This window comes from Phoca vitulina, unplaced genomic scaffold (assembly GCF_004348235.1).
Source record: "Phoca vitulina isolate PV1807 unplaced genomic scaffold, GSC_HSeal_1.0 scaffold46, whole genome shotgun sequence".
Classification (NCBI taxonomy): Eukaryota; Metazoa; Chordata; class Mammalia; order Carnivora; family Phocidae; genus Phoca; species Phoca vitulina.
Window position 1 is genome coordinate 7,825,705 of NW_022589749.1, and position 20,961 is coordinate 7,846,665.

General features: G+C 45.1%; 1 protein-coding gene and 1 non-coding gene across 5 annotated transcripts in view; one reads left to right on the forward strand and one right to left on the reverse strand.

Moving 5' to 3' along the window:
* CUX2 (cut like homeobox 2) overlaps window positions 1–20,961 on the reverse strand; it is a 257,032-nt gene that overhangs the window by 162,524 nt on the left and 73,547 nt on the right. The window lies entirely within an intron of this gene.
* Window positions 2,719–2,791, forward strand: TRNAR-CCU. The gene has a single exon. It is a non-coding gene; the product is annotated as a tRNA-Arg (tRNA).

The window sequence follows — 20,961 nt, forward strand, 5'->3', positions numbered from 1 at the left end:
GACTACACATACGTGGGGGCAAAGGGTAATGGGAACTCTCTGTACTTCCTGCTCAATTATTCTGTGAACCTAAAACAGCTCCAAAAATAAAGGTTCTTAAAAAAAAAATACTACCCATAAATTTAAGGCATCCCTGGCTGAGTTTTCAGTTATTTGAGCTGAGTGCATTACTAATAGGAATAGTCCTTCCAGGACCTCATGATCTAACGAGAGGGATACGGCAGTACACGTACCAGGCGGTGGCAGGTTCACCGAGAGTCACACAGGCCTGAGAGATGTGAGCTCAGTGAAGATGGGCTGGTCAGGGAAGACCTCTTGGAAGCAGCAGCTGTGCTAGAGCAGAGCCTTGAATGCCAAGTCAATTTGGACAAACAGCTTCTATCAGGGATGCCAGGCAGGCACCAAGGAAACTCAACAAGGTTTTAAACAATAACTAGTCAGTCAGTCCCCAGCTGCACTGGATGAAACCCCCAAGAGGAGGAACCGTGGGAGATGCTGATAGAGAGGGAAACTAAGAGAGTATGTCTATACACACACCCCACACCACACATGCTGGGACGGCGGGTGCTGGACAGCTGCTTAGCACACGTGTGCACATCGATGGAGAAGGCATCAGGCCCTGAGGCTTCTGGAAGAAGAAGTAGGCTCCAACTTGGAAAGGAGGCATTGTCTCTTTAAGTGAGCATAACACTGTATCATCCTTTCTCTTCTTATTTTGGGTTTTATTAGCAAAGCAGTACAATGTTTATACTAGTGGGTATTACATTTGCCAGAACAATTACAGTATGACAAATGGTACATCAATGTAATCCATCAACCTCGCCAAGACAGGAATCCTTTACTCGGGACTGCCATTAATTCTGCGCTCCTGTCTCTGGGGTCCTGGGCCCGTGTAGCCATGACAACGCGGATGACGCCTGGTGTATACGCTAGGCCTCTGAGAAGGATGGGCACCTTCTTGGTGCACTGGAATTTAACCTCCGACACCCGCATATTAGTCTACTCGGAGCAAGAAATTAGAGTTTGGGGCTGGAACAACGCACTTGGGGGGAGGGGTATTTTTTTCTCCTTCATCATGGCCTCAGAAGTGGAGAGGGATACACACCTATGGGTAGTGTGGCCCGCCTGTCACTGGTTGCTGGACGCCAGGACCAAATTCAGGCAGGGTTGTGTCAAGTCTCACTAGCAATGGCAGCTTTTAAAGAAAGGGAACAGGGACCCACGGTACAAAGACATTGAGCATTTGGAGAGGGGGAGAAGGGAAAGTCATTTTTTGACTTATACAGAAAGCCTCCGAGATTCTGAAAAAGCAAACACCTATCTAGGCACATGGAGGAAAGATGACTTGATGCACAAAAGGCCCAGATCTCCTCTGACTGGTCAACTCTAGTTCCAAATGGTTGGTGTATAATTTCTGGACCCTGGGCTCCCTCTACCTCCCCTAGCTGTGGCTTCTCGGAGCAGCTAAATCCCGATGGTTACACACGCCCTCAGACAAGACTGTAGCCATCAGCTGCAAATTCACCAGGAGTTTCAGAGTTCCCCAATTCATCCCAACTGGCAAATTACAAGCCGGGAGCAGCTTTATAAAATATGAAACGGCTGCTGTCAGTTTTTCCATCAGTTCTACATATTTTGCTGTTAACAAAAGGAACCGATAACCACTTCTCATAAGGAAAAACAAGAATAAAATCAAAGGCCCCTAATGGAGACAATCTCCAAAGTGCAACAACACAAGCCCATTTCTTTTCTTTTTTTTTTTTCTTCCTTCCCTGACAAATCAATCTGGCCATGGTCCAAGGATACAGGCAGACAGACGGAGCTACCTCACCTGTTTTATTAAGCCATTACCAGAATCATTTTATTCCCATTTATAATGTTCAATACATGGTCTGAAGACTTTTCTAATATAGTAATTAGATGGAACACTAGATAGATGGATTAAATTGGAACGATATTTTAGGCCATTGTACATTGCTTTACAATATTCTGCCTGGCTTCTGAGATACCAAAGTGTGAGCATGTATATATAAATATATCCCTTTTATTCTAGATGGGAAGGCTGTACTTTGCATGTGGCTCATCTCAGCATGAGACTTCCCATTTGGAAATCTGATGGAAATTTATGAAACCATGATAGAACTCGCCAGGAAATCCATCCTACATTCTGTCCCCCTGCCCCCAAGCAAAGGTGGCCCAAGCATCACCACCGTTGTCATGGTCACTGCAGCCGACATTTACTGAGTGCTTACTACATACCAGGCATAGAGCTGAGACCTTGACATTTATCAGGAGGTCACATAACTTGGGGGCTCAGGAGCCCAGGCTTTGAAACTGCCCACAGCTGAGACTTAAACTCTGCTACTTACTTGCTGTTGACCTGGGTAAAGTTACTTTACCTCTATGAGCCTCAGTTTTCCCCACCTGAAAAATGGGGATAATATAGGTACCCATCTCATAGGGCTGTTCTTAGATGCTTAGATACTTAGATGATGCTTATTAGCACAAGGCTAGACAGCAAGTCCTCAATAAATATCATTTTTATTATCATCTCACTTAGCCATGGAGATGGCATCATGCCTCTTTTACAGATGGGGAAACTGAGGCCTGGAGAAGGAGAACACTTAACTGGAGTTACCAAACAAGTGGCAGACACAGATATCTGTGTCCAGAGCCTGTTCACTTAATAATGACAAAACGTTGTCTCCATTGTGGGGTGCCTGGCTGGCTCAGCCGGTAGAGCATGAGACTCCTGATCTCGGGGTCATGAGTTCAAGACCCATGTTGGGTGTGGAGTCTACTTTGAAAAAAAAAAAAAGATGGCCTCCTTTGAAGAGAGAAGGAGGGACACTTCTACTAAGAACTGTGTGTCTGTGTGTTGCGGGGGGCAGATGTTAAACTAAGCCCCTGAGCCCCTAATTTGTGCCTAAGCTACAGGTTTAAATTATAATTTTAATTCTAAGGGTCTAAGAAATCAAGGCTTGGTGATCAACAAAGAAGATCTCCCTTCATATACCATCTCCTCTCATGTCTTGAGATGATAAAAGAAAATGAAACCAGAGAAATGTGTCCCACAGGTATCACCTGATCTCACTCACTTCTCAGGCACTGTACCCAGGTAGGAAAACTGAGCCACAGAAAAGTCCAACCTGGAACATCAGAAAAGATATGATGCCACTTTATAGAGAAGAATGCTGAAGCTCAGAGAGGTGGTGTAACCTACCCAAGGTCACACAGCCTTTGAGGTCATGTCAGAGATCTCTGCAGCCTTGGAGCCCCAGCCAAGGTATGACAAGGGGTGCAGATCCTTGCGATTCCTACTATGCAAAAAAAAAAAAAAAAAGCAAAAAAAACCCCCAAAAAACCCCACCCCAATCCTGCCCTCCTTGTTCCCCTAACTTCAGACCACCTCAGCCTGCCTACACAGGGGCCATACTTAGCTGCGGCATTTTTTTCTGGTTTTGTGGGTAAACAGAGAACATCAACTAGATGAAACCTATTAATATGAAAGATGAGGACACACTCAGCCACAAAGCTGGTATCTGACTACTTCTGAAGATCTGCCTTCACCATGGCCAGGAGAATAAAATTACCCTCCGTATACATTTTTCTGTATCAAGAGGGAGCGCTCAGTTTGACAGGTTGTATTGTAACTCATTGTTTAAAAAGAGAAAAACCTCAATAAAACTCCAAAAATCTCTTTGCTGCCAGCTCAATCTATAGTATTGATGGAAAAGTGAAACTTGCCTCCAAAACAACCGTCCCCCATCAATAGAATCCTGGACTTGCTGTTCCTGCTCCTCTGCTCAGGAAATCTGGCCCCTCTAAAGCCCTACGTGGGTGCTCGGAAAGTTGTTAACTGGATTTCCAGCTCACCCCAACTCTTCTGCTGCTTTTGCGAGCATAGTTGACAAAGAACATCTCAACACTGGAAAATTTTCTATAAGGAGCAAGGTGAAGGAGGGGGAGCTGAACCAGAATAGGATGGAAAGAACAGAGAAGCTACTGGAAATGCCAAATACTGACATTTATTCTGGACTTGGCCCCATGACCACCTCACTTCTCCCAACTGCTCTGTTCGCATCTCCATTTTACATATAAGAAAATGGAGGCTCAGAGAGGTCAAGTGACACCTAAGGTCACACAGCTAATTCAATTGCCTTGAATTAGCTTGGGTTCAGGATTTGAACCCAAGTCTGTCCGATTTTAACATCTAGGACCTGTAACTATGAACAACCCTTCGGCAGAGTGAAGGTGGGCCCACACCATAGGCAGTTTCTTAGAGGAAGCCTTTCTTTTGAAATCTTATCCTATTTGAAATGACCTTGGGAAGCTGAGCACTGTAGAAGGAATGGATGAGGCTGTGCAATGCATATACAGTCATCCCTTTGTTCATCCACTTTGTATGGTTTTCTTTGCCACAATACAAAAGCCTCCCAAAGAAGGAGAGGCAATTGGCTGGTCTGAGATGAGGTGGGGAAACAGATCAGATAAAGCCAGGAACTCCCACGGCCATAAGAAGAGCACCAACTGAGGATCCAGGAGGCTTTGCCCCAATGCAGAGCTTGAAAAGCAACCATTTCAGTAACCATGACCTCAAAAGCCAGTATTTCTGAATATAAGCCCGTTCCTGAACTAGCCGTCCAGGGGCTCCTTTCCTGGATCATTGGGTCTCCCACGGAGGGGAATTTAACAACTGCCCAGAGACCCACCATACAGACTATTCCTTCTGAAGTCTGACTTTGGTGCTTCTTGCTACCTCACTTCCTTAGAGATATATCTGTGGTGAGGACAATATTACTTCACTGAGCCCACCATATAGACCCTTTGACTGTCAGTGGCAGGAGAGAGGTTACGATTGTCCGATGAGCAAACTAAGGACCAGGGATGAAGAGTGACTTGCCCAGAATCACACAGCAAGTGAAGGCTATACTTCTCCCCAACAGGAGCACTGACCTCTTCATCTGGAGGGTTCCCAGGGGTATGAGGAGATTCCTGCATCTCAAGAGGGGCTCCATCCCCTACCTAGCCCTTCAACCCTAGGAGTCATCCTTGACCATCCCTCTCTCCTCTCTATATCTACCACTAAACCCTCAACATTCTGCTTCCTAGACATCTCTTGAATCACCCCTCTGTCCCCAGCATACACCTTTCTCTTTTCTGCTCCCCAAACCTTCTCCACTCTCTTCCTACCAAGCACACTCGGACCACTCAGACAAACAGGATCCTTCTCACCTCTGAAGAGAGCCTCTAGTTGACAAGAAGGAATGTCACATCCACAATTTTCCCTGATTCTACCAACAACCCAAAGAAGTGGGGCCTATCTTATCCCGTGTGCCCCATAAGTCTCAGGGAGGCTGACAACCTGCTGGAGATCACACAGTACTGAAGATGGGACTTGAGTCTGGATTGGGTTCTGTCCTGGGTTGGATGCTCTACAAGCAGAACCCGAGGTGGGGATTCTTGTGCAGATGACTCATGGAGGGAAGGCACTCAGAAGGAACCTGGAGGGAGTGAGGGAAGCAGGTGGGGGCCGAGGCAGAAGTTGGGCAGAGAGGTAGGTTCAGCAGGAGTCTAGTCTCAACCTGATCCCAGGGGGAGCTCTGGAGGGTGAAGGGTACCAAAGGGTGGTCCTTCCTTAAAGGAAGGAGCCAGGCTGTTGGTCCCCTGAATCATTCAGTCAGCCCCCAGGGTGGGGTGGGATGGGACATCTCTGGGCGGGCAGCTTATGGAGGTTGAGAATTCCCTGGAAAGGGGAACAGCGGGGAGCTGCTATTAGCCAACTCACAATGGCTGGCAGCACTAGCTGGCCGAGGGAGCTGGGGGTGGGGCGGGGGGGCACCACCAACATCCCCCACAGATCCATGGTCCTCCTGCTTCCAGCCAAGAAGGGTGGGAGGCTTGGAGATTCCTTGCCTAACCCAAAGCCAAAGAGTAGCAGTCCATCTCCTTGGAAGGAGCCCCTGGGGACTGCTGTAGGGAACTGAGGTTCAGAAAGGTTAAGCAGTCTGATGAAGGCCACACAGTGCTTCAACCCATTTACCACTGAGCCACGACCCTCTGTAATAATGAAGGGCTGACAGGTAGCCTCTCTGCTGTTCTCCCCATTCCCCTGCCCCTACCCACCACTCCCTCCCTATCCCCACGTAGCTGCACCTCCCCTTGCCCACTTCCCAGGCTCCCCAGCGCCTGCCCGGGTGCTGGATGGGAACAGTGACACCTTGTCAAACAGGCTTTTGATAAATGCAAATCTCTCTTAATTTGAATTTAATTATCAATGAAGTGAGCGACTCCCAGATCGCTTCTCCCCATCAGAAACTGGCAGATACATCTGTGCGCAGAGCGAGACTGGCATCTGCTGGTCCTCATGCCAAGCCCCTCCCGCCAGCCTGCCTGGCTGTGGCCGCTGTTAGGGGGACTCGGGCGGGGGGGCGTGGAGAAGGGTAGGGGTGCAGGAGTCCCGACAGCTGAAGCCCCAACCTCTGCAGCTTTCTATAGCCCAGGCTAGAGCTTTTCATATGGGTGCCCAGGGAGGTTAAGACACTTGTCTAAAACCTCACAGCAGGGCTGGACCCAGGTGACCTGACTATATTGCATGGTGGCCAAAGCTTGTTCCACTGGCTGGTGACTCCACACCTCATTCCTGTCCCAGCCCCATGCTCATCCCAAACAAAGACTAGAGAGAGGGTGCCAATCAACAATTACTGTATGCCAAGCACCGTACTGCACCTTAATTCACACTAGTTCATTCCATTCATGCAAAGCAGCCCTATGGGGCAGCCCTATGGGTGCTGTGACAATCTCGACATACAGATGTGGAGACAGAGAAGTTGGGAGCCAGCAGGGGGTCTCCCAGCCAGTGGGAGAACCTAGGCTCTCACCATGTCCTGTGTATGTACCTGCCAGGTGGGGTAGGCCAAGAGGGCAAGGGGATGGTGGTTCTGAGCAGAGCAGCTCATGTTCTGGTCAAGAGCCTGAAAGCAGAATCTACGCCTTAAAAATCATACCTCATTCAAAATAATAACACAAACAGCAACACCTATGCTGTGGCAATGTGTTAGCATGTTACAGAGATAAGCTCACTGACTCCTGTTAGCAGCCCCATTTTACAGATGACGAAACAGAGGTGCCCAAAAGTTCAGCAATTTTTAAAGCCAGACAAAAAAATACACATCTCTGTACACAAACTAGGAAATCCAGATGAATCAAAAATAACAATCGCTCAAAATCCCACCACTACCATCTATGAGTGCAACAACCTCTCTGAGGTTTCCAGAATATTCTAGGAAAAAAAAGTGGAGGGGGTCAGTTGGATAAATGAGACCAGAACAGCAGGATGCTGACAACAGTTGGTGTTGGATGATCAGGACAAGGGGGTTCATCGTATTTTCCTGTTTCTGTGGATGTCTACAATTTTCCATAATAAAAACTTTTTTTTTTTTTTTTTAAAGATTTTATTTATTTATTTGAGAGAGAATGAGAGACAGAGAGCATGAGAGGGAGGAGGGTCAGAGGGAGAAGCAGACTCCCTGCTGAGCAGAGAGCCCGATGCGGGACTCGATCCAGGAACTCCAGGATCATGACCTGAGCCGAAGGCAGTCGCTCAACCGACTGAGCCACCCAGGTGCCCCCATAATAAAAACTTTTGAAAAATCTCGTCACCTAGGAAAAACCTCTGGTAAACTTTTGGTGATTTCCCTTCCAGAACTTTCCCTTCTCCAGAGTGATTGACTTTAATTTGATAATAACAATAATTACAATATCGGCAGAATAAGAAGGAGGGCAATGAGACCGCCTTGGACCAAAGTCTCTCACCTCTGGCCCTGAGCTGCCCCCCACAGAGTATTCTTAGACCAAATCCTGACCCCTCCCCACCCACCTGGGACTTCTGACAGCAAGAACCTGCAAATTCCTGCATTGTCTTCAAAGGCACTGGCTCTTGCCCTGGGAAACCACCATTCCCTGGAAAACAAGCAATGGGTCCTGGAGCCAGGTTCCTAGAAGTTAAATACTGGCCAGCCACTTACTTGCTGGGTGACCTCGGGCAAGTCTCTTAACTTCTCTGAGCCTTCCACACCCACCTGTAAAATGGGTTAACAACTGTTGCCACCTCAGGGGGGCCTGTGTCCCTTAAATGAAATGACGCAGGCCAAGAGCTCAGTGCCTGGCTCCCAGTGAGGGCTTGATAAGTTCCCATCACTTTATTTTTGGACACAAAACTCCCTGACCCCGTTGCCCTTGCAGCTTCTCCTGAGGCTGCTCAATTGCAGGTCTGTTCCCGACCCCCCCCCCCAAACCTTGCCTCCCGTCTGCTCTGGTGAGGTCAGTGCAGGTGCCCTGCTGCTCTCCTCCATACACCCACTCCTCTCCCAGGGGCTCCCATCTTGGGAAAGAGCAGCTCCATCCTTCCCTCAGTGCAGGCTAAAACCTCAGTTATCCTGGACGCCTCTTACTCTCTCACATCTTACACGCAACCATCAGCAAGCCCTATGGCTCGACTTTTAAATGATAGCTAGAAATTGCAACCCTTCTCACGCCTTCCCCCGCCTTCTCAACCCCCTCGCAACATGTGTGGATGGCCATGGCAGCCTCCCCATGGGTCTCCTGGCTCCTTTGCACAGTCCCTTGAGTCTACCCTCCAATGGCAGCCAGAGCCAGCACCCAAGTCCATGACCTCACTATTCTGCTGCAGACCTTCCATGGCTCCTAGCTTATTGGCAGTAAAGGCCAAAGTCTCCACCCAGACCCTATGCACACCAGCTTCCTCGCTCTCCCTTCAATCAATAGGCACTAATTGTGGTAGAGTACACATCACACAAAATTTAACATTTGAACTATTTTATGTATGTATGTATGTATTAGAAAGATAGTGGGAGAGCACAAGAGCAAGGGGAGAGGGGCAGAGGGGTAGGGAGAGGGACATGCAGACCTCGGCTGAGTGCAACTCGGGGCTCGATCTCACCACCCTGAGATCACAATCTGAACTTAAATCAAGAGTCAGAGGCTTAACTGACTGAGCCACCCAAGTGTCCTGCATTTGAACCATTTTAAAGTGTTTGGTTCCGTGTCATTTAGTACATTAACAGAGTTGTACAACAATCACCTCTATCTAGTTCTAGATAATTTTCATCACCCCAAAAACTAGTAAGTACTCATTTCCCATTTCCTCTTCCCCCCAGCCCCTGGCAACCCTGTGTTCTGTTCCAGTGGATTTGCCTATTCTAGACATTTTGTGGAAATGAAATCATATACTCTGTGGCCTTTTGTGACCAGCTTCTTTCATCTGGCATACTGTTTTCAAGGTTTATTCATGTTGTAGCATGTATCAGTGCTTTAATCCCTTTTATGGCTGAATCATATATTCCATTGTATGGGCAGACCATGTTTTGTTTATCCGTTTGTCTGTTAATGGACACTGTGTTGTTTCCACCTTTTTGGCTATTGTGAATAATGCTGCTATGGACATACACGTGCATGTTTTTGTTTGAACAGCTGTTTCAATTCTTTGGGGTACATTCCTGGGAGTGGAATTGCTGGGTTATATAACTTACTGAGAAACCACCAAACCGTTTCCCATAGTGGCTGTGCCATTTTGCATAGTGCCTTGGTGGCTCTCTCTGCTAGGAATGCTTTCTCCAAGATATCCTCATGGCTGCCCTATTCAAATCCTTCAAGGGCCCAAAAGTCTCAGTAAGCCCCTATTTAGAACCACATTAGCTCTACCCTGACTCTGCTCCCCCAACACACACACCTGGCACCCGTCTTCCTTCTCACATCACTTTACTACCAAAGACTGACCACATATTTCACTCTTCTATCACTTATGGTCTTACTCTCCCTCTAGAATGTCAGCTCCAAGAGGGTAGGGACTTCCTCTGTTCTCACCACTGAAACCCTAGGGCCTGGCACACAGTAGGTTCTCAGTATACAACCCTCAGAGCAGTTCCTAGTATACACAGCCACTCCCCTGCTTGAAGCCCTGGATAATTCCTGTGGCTCTCATAGTGGCCTGTCTACCTCACTCCCCACATGTGTCCCTGTCACGTCCCCACACTTATCTTGGTTTAGGTCACACTGAACTAGCTGTAGAAACCCAAGCACTCATGGTCTTTATGCCAGGAGTTCCGATTCCCACCCAGTTTTCCTGGAAAACCTTTCCTTATCCTTCACAACACAGTTCAAGCGTCACTTCCTCCAAGGAGCCCTTCCTGACCCCTCCAAGCAGATTTCAGTTGATCTCCCCGGACATTTCCTTCACATCTCTATCAGAGCCTGCGTTACTCTGAACGTATTTGGTTCAACTACACCATCAGCTCTCCTGGGTCTCCAGCTTGTGGGACCTCTCAGCCTCTAAAATTGCATGAGCCAACTCCTTATAATAAATCTCTTTGTGTACACACACACACACACACACACACACACACACACTCTCTCTCTCTCTCTCTCTCTCTCTTTCTCTCTCGCTCTTCTCGGATCTATTTCTCTGGAAAACCCTAATGCAGATTTTGATACTGAGAGTGGTTCTAAAGGAACAGAATTTTAAGGATGAGTTTTTTGAATTGATACAGGGCTTCTTGGAACTGTCTCACTAATCCGATTAGATTTAAGGGCTTTAATGAGTCTATTTCCAGAAGTTAAGAGAGCACCAATAGTCCATGGTGCAATATGGCAATAGAGAGATGCAAAATATCACCACTGGGTACTCCTAATCAACCACATATAAGGAGCAGGGATCTGAGTGACTGTGTATATGATACTTTCAATATTTTTGGCAAAATAATGAATTATAATGAGATTAGTTGCTCCAATGTTGCTGGACAAAGTGGGGAAAGAAAAGGATGAGCTCAGGAATTCGAATTCCCAGCTCAAGCACCACATAAATGATCTGAAATCTTCTCTGTGCCCCCAGAAGGAGACCCTTACAGCCTGTGGCTGCAGGGCTGAGATTGCTGAAAATCAATCCCAGAATTTCATCCTGCAACTTACTGAATTATAATGCAAGATGAACTCTCAGCCTTGTAGTGTGGCTACTGTTTTCAGGAGAAAGGGAATTTAGTAAGAGAATATATTAGGTGGACTGTAAAATCCCACGAGGGTTAGAGAACTTTGTTTATAAGGTGTCTACTGTTGAAGTGAGGGCATCGAAGGGGAAAGAATCAGATCCTTAAAGCTGGAATGGGGACATACAAGAAGACCCTGATGAAATCTGGGACACTGAACTCCTAAATTTTGATGAGGCTTCTTTGTTAGTGAAAGAAGGCCTCCTCACCCACAGTGGGAATGGCTTCTCTATCTCCTATCTGAGGGGATCAACGCTGCATTGCTTAAGGAATCTGTAATGCCTCCCCTAAAGGAGTTGCCATTTGAGGCAAAGATTCTCCCCAGGACCCACCTCCACCTCCTCTTTGCTCCTAGACTTATAACTAGGCTCAAGTCCCAGCAGGCCCCTAAAGGTAAGGTACAAAGTGCAACCCATGAAGAGGTGTGCTACACTCCAAAAGAACTACTTGACTTTTCTAATTTATGCAGACAGAAATCTTAGGAATATATGTGGGAGTGGATATTAAGAATGTGGTATAATGGTGGAAGGAACATAAAGTTGGATTATTGATAGGGGCTCACTAAGCAGAGATTCTAGATTTCAGGTTGCAGCCTGGGGCGTCAGAAAGGACTCTAACTGGTTGGTTGGTTGGCTAAAAAGTGGACCAAAAAGTGGCCCGCAGTGAGTGAACTGGAAATGCCAGACTTGCCTTAGATTGATGTAGGGGAAGAGTTTCAAAGAGATTGGACTGTTAGAGTGGATTTATCATTTAAAACCTACACACCCATCCTGGGAAGGTTCAGAAGACACACTTTTCATCACAACTGTGAGAAATAAATTTGCAAGGGGAGTCCTGGCAATCTTGAAGAGCTCCGTGATCGTTGTTCTCTGCAGACCAGACCTCATAGTGGTAACTGCAGTCACTGAATTGGGAATCACAAATGCAAGAGGAATAATGGATTCCAGTGCAGCAAGGGCCAAATGATGGCACTCAACCGCCAAAGGAACCGCCAAAGGAAAGATGAGCTTGGTTACTGTAATGGACAGCAGAGTCAAAGCCACAATCAGAATAGTGTGGCTCACCCAGACCTACAGTGTTGGCTAGTCGATCAAGGTATTCCTAGAAGTGGAACAGATAAGAAACTTAACTAAATTCTAACCTGGTCTGTGTAAGCAGAAAGTTCTAGGTCAAGTGAACATAAGTCTAACCCGAATCATAAAAACAGAGAAAGTTAGAGTCTCTCAATCAATTCCCAGACTTGAGCCAGTTTACAGACCCAGAATCCCCTGAATGGAAGGGAGGCCAAGTCCCCTCGAGGAAGGACTCTGGTATACTATGGAAAATGTATATTGTGAAATCTTTCTCACAGCTTTCCCCAAAGGGACCCTTTGGCCTTTTTACCAGGGTGACTCTACACTGGGGAAAAGAAAATAGTCAGACTTTTTGGGGACTACCGGTTACTAGCTCTGTACTGACACTAATTCCAGGAGACCCAAAATGTCACTGTAGTTCACCCAGAGTAGGGGCTTATGGAGGTCTGGTGATCGATGGAATTTTAGCTCGGGCCTGTCTCACAGTGAGCCCGGTGGGTTCCCGAACCCATCTTGCGGTTATTTCCCCAGTCCTGAAACACAGAGTTAGAACAGATGTACTCAGGAGCTGGCAGAGTCCCCACACTGGCTCCCTGACCTATGGAGTGAGGGCAATGATGGTGGGAAAGGCCAAGTGGAAGCCACTAGAACTGCCTCTCCTAGGAAAATCACAAATCCAAAGCAACAGAGCTTTCGGGACAGGATTGCCAAGATTAGTGCCATCATCAAGGACTTGAAAGATGCAGGGTGGTGATTCCCACCACATCCCCATTCGATTGGGCTATTCGGCCTGTGCAGAAGGCAGATGGATCTTGGAGAAGGTTAGTGGATTACCGTAAGCTTAATCAAGCAGTGACTCCCAATTGCAGCTGCTGTACCAGATGCGGTTTCACCGTTTGAGCAAATTAACACATCCCCTGGTACCTGGTATGCAACTACTGATCTGTGAAGTGCTTTGTTCTCCATACCTATAAATAAGGCCCACCAGAAGCAGTTAGCTTTCAGCTGGAAAGGTAAGCAATACACCTTCACTGTCCTACCTCAGAGGCATATCAACTCTCCAAGAGTATGTCATAATTTGGTTTGCAGGAAACTTGCATAAGATGTCATACTGGTCCATTACATTGATGGCATTATGCTGACTGGACCTAGCGAGCAAGAAGTAGCAATACTGTAGATTTATTGGTAAGACTTCTGTGTCAGAGGGTGGAAAATAAATCTGACAAAAATCCAGGGGTCTTCTTACTCAGTGAAATTTCTAGGAGTCCAGGAGTGTGGGGCATGTTGACATATCTTCTCTAAGATGAAGGATAATTGTTGTTTTTGGCCCTTTCTTACAGCTAAATAAAAGGGTACAATCTCTAGTGGACCTCTTTAGATTCTGGAGGCAACATATTCCTCATTTGGGCATATCACTTGGGCCAATTTACCAAGTGACCTGAAAAGCTGCTGGTTTTGAGTGGGGCCCAGAACAAGAGAGGAGTAAACCTCATCTAGGACTTTACCTCCTGTTTTGGTGAAGGGGTTAGTGCATTTTCGGTTGTATGTAGGATAGCTGTATCTTGTTATGTGGGATTATGACCTTGTTATTGTCTCTATTTGGAAATTAAATATGGTTTAAGGAGATGTATACGGTGCCAAGCTGACAAGGGGTAGACTTATGATGGTTAATCTTATGCGTCAGCTTGACCAGATATTCAGTCAAACACTATTCTGGTTATGTCTGTGAGGGTGTTTTTGGATAAGATTAACATTTGAATTGGTAGACTGAGTGAGGCAGACTGCCTTCCCCTGGATGGGTGGGCCTTGTCTAATCAGTTGAAAGGCTGAATAGAACAATAGGCTGACCCTCTGGCTAGTAAGGGGGAATTCCCCCTGCCTGACTTGTACTAGGACACTGGCTTTTTTCCTGCCTTCGGATTCAGACTGAAACACTGGCTCTTCTTGGGTCTTGAGCCTGTTGGCTTATAGACTAGAACTTAAACCATTGGGCTCTTCTGGTTCTCAGGCCTTTGGATTTCGATTGGAATTACACCGATGGATCTCCCGGGTCTCCTGCTTGCCATCTGCACATCTTGGAACTTCTCAGCCATCATCATGGTGTGAGCCAATTCCTTATAATAAATGTCTTTACACACACACACTACACACACATACACACATACACATTCTGTTTCTCTGGAGAACCCTGACTAATACAGTTTATAACCTGGTGGCCCATTTGGCCTTTATAAATGTGTTTTGTTTAGTTTCTGCTGTATCTTAAATGTCAAGGATTTTATTCAAAGATCCAGATTTCCAGTTTCCTTTAAAAATAGGGAGATCTGACCACACTGTGCTTGCATTCCCACCTGGCAATCATTAGTTAGAGCCATTAGCCTAGGTATCCACTCTCTAATTAATTAGCTACAGTCTCTACCACTCCCTATAGTCTCACATCTGCTCCTCTTCCTTCATTAATCCTACCTACTGGACACTTGGAGGAATTTGAATTTGCAGTTTCTGCTTCACATGTCCCCTCCATCTCTAGACTATGAGACTCAAAATGCAGGGACCATGAGTGTGTTCACCAATGTGCCTCCAGTGTCTGGCATAGTGTCTGCCATAAAGCTAGTGCTCAAAATATATTTGCTGAATGAGTGAATTCGTTGAATGAATGAATGAATGGATGGATGGATGTTTCCTGCATCCAGGACTAAAGCTAGAAGTGCCCCACCACACAGCAACATAGCTCCCTTCTCAAAACAACTGGAAGGAGGGGTAAATGGAGCGTGACTCCTGATGGGTATGGGGTTTCCTTTTGTGGGTGATAAAAAGGTTTTGGAACTAAATAGAAGGGGTGGTTGTATAATATTGTGAATGTACTAAATACCACTGAATTGTTCACTTTAAAATCGTTAATTTTATGTTATATGAACGTTGCTTCAATTAAAAAGTGTCAACAGGAGCCAGACTGCCAAGGTTCAAATCCCAGTTCTGAATTTGCTAGCTGTGAGCTTCACCCTTCTGAGCCTCAGTTTCCTTATGTATAAAATGGGACCAAAAATAGCACCACCCTCATGGGTTTTATGAGGATTAAGGGAGCTAATGTATACATAGTGCACAAGATCTGGCACATTCTATGTGGTGAGCGAATATTAATTATTCCCGTTATTACTCTGAAGTTAAGTTTCCCTCAGTTCCTCCAGGACTGGGTCAGCCAGAGGCACAGAAGGTTCCTGAGGGCCCAGGGTCAGGACTCCCAGACCCCGTGGCTGCATCTGACATCTAAGGAAGGGATCAAACATTTCCTGCCCATTAAATTAAAGCAAAGACCGTCCATCGAGGAAGAAATAAAAACTGTAAATATCAAAGCCGATGCATAACTTTCCTGGGCTTCTGTTCCAACTTCCTTTCTTTAATAATTACTGTTTAAAAGAAGAAGTCTGGGACAGAATGGGGTGGGGGTGGGTAGATGGGTCCTCTATTCCATTTAAAGTTTACTGCTTGCATTAACTTGTGTCCCCCTATCAAATATCTGCAGTCACGAGGAACTAGCCAGTGGCTGTTTGCTCTTCGGACATTATTTATTGCTGGTGTAAATTGGCAAGATCTCCCCCGGTACATAACTTTTTTCCTTGACTTGTTTCTTTCCAGAAGATCCCAGACTGGGGGGCCAGCCTCACAGACGCCAACAGAACAATCTTCTTTCAACAGCATTAATTATCTGTATGGCTTTCCATAACAACAAAAGAAAAAATCTTGACCCCACTGCCTGCCAATATTTAAGGCACTTGGAGAGGGAAATCCTTTTATCTTTGCATCTCCCAGAGCAGTTCAGTTTGATGAAACATCCTTCCTACCACCCCCCCCCTTTTTATATTCCGAACTTTCAGGCCTGATTAATTCTCCCCATCTCTGTAAAGGGGTGTGTATACTCTTGAGTGTTGACTTGATTTTATTCTATAAACACATCCTTGCAAGAAATTAAAACAGCTTAGCTTACCCTTGCTCCAGAAGCTACTATACTCTTAGAGTCTTATTCTTCACTAACAGAAGGGGGAAGAAATTAACAGATTTGTAGGGGAGGACAAGGGTGGGGGCGGCCAGAGAATGTGGAAAATGGAATATGAGTTGAGATTTCTTTAAATTAAAGTTAAGGATTAAAGGCATCGGGCTTTCAAGAGTTATCGTGAAAGGCTTTTTAGCAGTCCCAAGTGGACGGGCCATAATCTTCTTTTTAAATGGCTATATTTAGAGCACACAGCACTCAGGCAGTCCAACCAGAAACTTCCAGCAGGGGACTGCATGCAGGATGGAGGATGGTGTTCTGATATTAGCTGCAGAAATGTGATTTACTCACCCAGGAGTGATTTGTTTTCAAGGAACATATAGCACCTAGAAAGAGCACATATATTTTAAATATCAGTGGAAGGGGTTCACTGCCAGAGTCATGTGAAGAGTAAACCTAAGAAGTTGGGAAGGCAAGACCTCACCCTAAATGCTCCACCATTCAAGGGGTGTCTGATTCATACCTATAACGACAGCTCTCATTAAAGCAACCATGGATTATAACTTATACAGATGTTTTACAATTGGAAAAATTTTCTTAAAACCATGCCTCTCTTATCAGACCAATTAGTCAATAAGGAAAGTATGAAGGAACTGTATATAGGAAATATATTTATTGCATTCTCTGCCTTCCATTTTAAGCTCCATGATCATGTTTACTAAATCTGAAATCTGACCAAGTTCACTGCTACCCTGGTTGAGAACTACTGGGTGATTTACAATGGTTACTTGAGCACAGGCTACCATCCACATTAAATCAATATGGTAAAGAACAATTCACCCCAAAATATAAGGTACTAAGTTAGGGGGTTTTAAAACAACTTTATTATTTATTTATTTATTTATTTATTTATTTATTTTTAAATATTTTATTTATTGAGAGAGAGAGCACGAGCAGAGAGTGGGGTAAGGGGTCAGAGGGAGAAGCAGACTCCCTGCTGAGTAGGGAGCCCAATGCAGCGCTCCATCCCAGGACCCCAGGATCATGACCTGAGCTGAAGGCAGACGCTTAACCGACTGACCATCCAGCGCCCCCCCCTTTTTTTTTAACAATTTTAACAAGATTTGTTTATGTTGTTTAACAAGATTTGTTTATGTCTGAAATAAACCGCCAGTGTTGATGCAACCCAAGAGCAGAGCCCTTAAAAGTCTGGTGGGCGATAGGCGGGAATCCAGACATAGGAGTTCGGTGGAAACAAGAATACTTTGGGTTTCTGAGACAGCAGGACCTCCTGGGCTGGTCTCAGTGTGGTTTGGTTTTGGCTCATTACTGGAAGCACGAGCAAGTGTTCTAAAATCAAAAGTGACAAAGACCCAACTTGCAAAGCAACATAATCCTCTCCTAGGAAGCAAAAACACGTTTCCTACATTTATCTTAAATTGCAAATCAAAGCAGACCCCTGATATATTTTCTCTAAACTAATCTCCAGCAGCCTGGTAACTTTTAAAGGGGTTTAAATTAGACCTGATTTTTTGTGGTCACTCCCTTCCTCACAAGCACAGTAAAGTATCAAAGGAGCACTGGGCAGTGCTGGGGTGGGAGGAAGCTAGATTCTTCTTCATGTGCTAGATTCTACCAGGCTTCCCCATATGCCAGTCTTGTCAACAACCCAACACCTTGCAGTGGGGTCAGGGAACCACAGGGTTAAGAAGATCTCCAGGGATTTTGATATCCCCTGCAGATGCAGAACTATGACAACTTGTGGTTTTATTTTTTTATTTTTTATTATTTTTTTTTTTTAGATTTTATTTATTTATTTGACAGAGAGAGACACAGCGAGAGAGGGAATACAAGCAGGGGGAGTGGGAGAGGGAGAAGCAGGCTTCCCGCGGAACAGGGAGCCCGATGCGGGGCTCGATCCCAGGACCCCGGGATCATGACCTGAGCCGAAGGCAGACGCTTAACGACTGAGCCACCCAGGCGCCCCAACAACTTGTGGTTTTAAATGGAAGGAATCATGATTTAACCCACAATATTACCAAGTCTATGCAATTGCTAGTGAACCTGCTAGAAGTCTATAAATCACATCTAAATGCACCAGCTTGTTATTCATTCATTCTTTCATTTATCCAACAATGTTCACTGAGCGCACCTACTACATGCCCGACCCTGTTCAAGCACCGGGGCATATAGCAGTGTACAGGCTAATGGACATGGTCCCAGTCCTTATGGAATTTAGAGAAGCACAACCAAGCAAGCAACTTCAATGCAGTGTTGGACTTGCAGAGATGGGTGTGTGCAGATTTCCCACACTATTTTCTCTTTTTGTCGACATTTGAATTTCTCTACAAGGTTTTTGCAAAAATATACTAAATGTTATTCATTTGATCAATGTGTTCATCCAACAAGTATTTGTTAAATGCGGCCCAAGGGTCAAGACTACGCCGGGAGAACAAGACAGAAGGGATCCTCACCTTAAAAGAACCGTCTGGCAATGGTAGATTTTTGCTTATCAGACAAGTGAAAACAGCTAAAACTGTTTAAAGAATTTTAGGGGAAAAAATTAAAAAAAAAAAAAAAAAAAAAAGAATTTTAGGGGATCGGAGGAGTACTCAACCTGTCAACTTAATGGGATGAACATTCAAGGTGACTGTATGCATAGATTTTAAGAACTCTTTGCACAGGCATGGCCACCATTCAAAGTAATACCGTATCAGATAATGGCTGGAAAACTATGGCCCATAGTCTGGCTTATCTCATTTTGTAAATAAAGTTTTATTAGCATACAGGCATGTTATCATCTTATCATGTTAACATCTTATCTATGGCTGCTTTCACACTAGTGCAGAGGTGAATTCTGTGACACAGACCATATAGCCCACAAAGTGAAAAATACTTACTATCTGGCTTTCTAAAGACAAAGTTTGCCATCTCCTGCCCTGTAGTGTTCTTCACAGGATACTGTTAGGAAAATTTAAAAAAAAAAAAAAGAAAGAAAGCTTTCTAGAATTAAATCACCAATCCCCCAGGTTTTCTTTGATGGCCCAGGTTTTTCACACATTGGGTTTACTTAGAGCTATAAATCTCTGGCTTTAACTGGAAAGCTTTAAAAAATCCTCATGCCCAGGCCACACACCAATCCAATTAAATTAGATACCCTGGTGATGGGTCTTGCAGAAAATCTGTGTTTTCCGTTTTGTTTTTTTTTTTTTTTTAAAGATTTTATTTATTATTTATTTGAGAGAGAGAGAGAGTGCGTGAGCTGGGGGAGGGAGAGGGACAAGCAGACTCCGCACCAAGCACAGAGCCTGATGTGGGGCCCGATCCCAGGACCCTGAGATCATGACCTGAGCTGAATCCAAGAGTCAGATGCTTAACTGACTGAGCACCCAGGTGCCCCCCAAATCTGTATTTTTTAAAGCTCTCTTAGGTAATTCCAATGGATAGCCAAGGTTAAGAACCAGTAGCTTGAACAGAGGGGCATCAGCCTTGCATTAAATTTTCAAGGGTGAATGCAGACTGTTAGTCCAATGCAGCGGCCTCATGGAAGCTGGCCTGCCCCTGGACCCAGGGCCATTGGGAGGGCCAGCAGGTCCTGGACTGACACAGATGTTGTTACTCAATGGTGAAAGCAGGCAGGCTGCAGGCAGTGGTGTGCTAGTAAATGTTTAACAATTGGAGGGGGAAAAAAAAAAAAAGCCCTGATTGCTAGTGCTTGCTCATTTCTGTGGTATAAATACTCCCACTATGGACAACTTCGATCTACCAACTGGACATCACTGAATGCAGAGCTAGGAAGAGATGTAGAGTAGCACATCATTATATAGTATTTCTTTATACAGATGTGATAGATGTAAGTAATCTTAAGAGCATATAATAGTAAAGTAATTAGGCAGTGAGGAGTTTTGAATATTATTACCTTGGTTTGAAATAAATACAATTTATTTAACCGCAGTTAAGTTCGTGTAACTTTACTTTTAATAATGTCTTGCAAAAGTCCTGGAAATTTAACATTTGGCTTTCATGGTGACTAGCACAATAGTCACTTTAGGGACTCACAAGGCCAAGAGAGAGTTTGGAGTTGTCCATACAGGAAAATAACCACGGGAGAGATAGCTGGTAGTTACTAACAGAATTCACATGGCAAACATAGTAAGGTAAAGGAACTGTGGTTGCTTCCTGACAGGATGACCTTGGCACGTTGGTTCATTTCCTGAGCCTCAGATTTCTCACCTTTTAAATGGGGTTATGATAATATGGGCTCTGCAGCCAAGACAGCTTGGGTTCAAATACTGGCTCCGCCACTTCCTACTTTGTGACCTTGAACAAGTAACTTACCTCTCTGAACTTCTGTTTCCTCATCTGTAAAATGGAGATAATTATAGTGTCTACCTGATGTAGGGGCTAAATGTTCTTTTCTAGATAAACAATATATGGCACATGGTAAATAATCAATAAACTTTAGCTCTCATGATCATCTTACATGTTTGTATAGGATTAGATGAACTACTTCTTCACTGGGGGCTATGTCAGTCATTAATACTTCTGTGCACAAGGTAGTATTGCACTTATTGACTACTTGTGCCTGAGTAAGGTCATGTGACTAGTTTTGGCCAATGAGTTGAAAGCAGAGGTGATGTGTCACTTCCAGATCGAGCATTTTATTGTTGCCACAAGAAGCTCTAGAGCCATCCATTAGCCTGAGTCCTTGAATAACTGTGATGAGCAGAGCCCACTGCCCACCCATAACGGATATGAAACCTTGGACATGTCAGGTAAGCAAGAAATATGCCTTTGCTGTGTTAAGCCATTGAAATTTGTGAGTCTTTTGTTACTG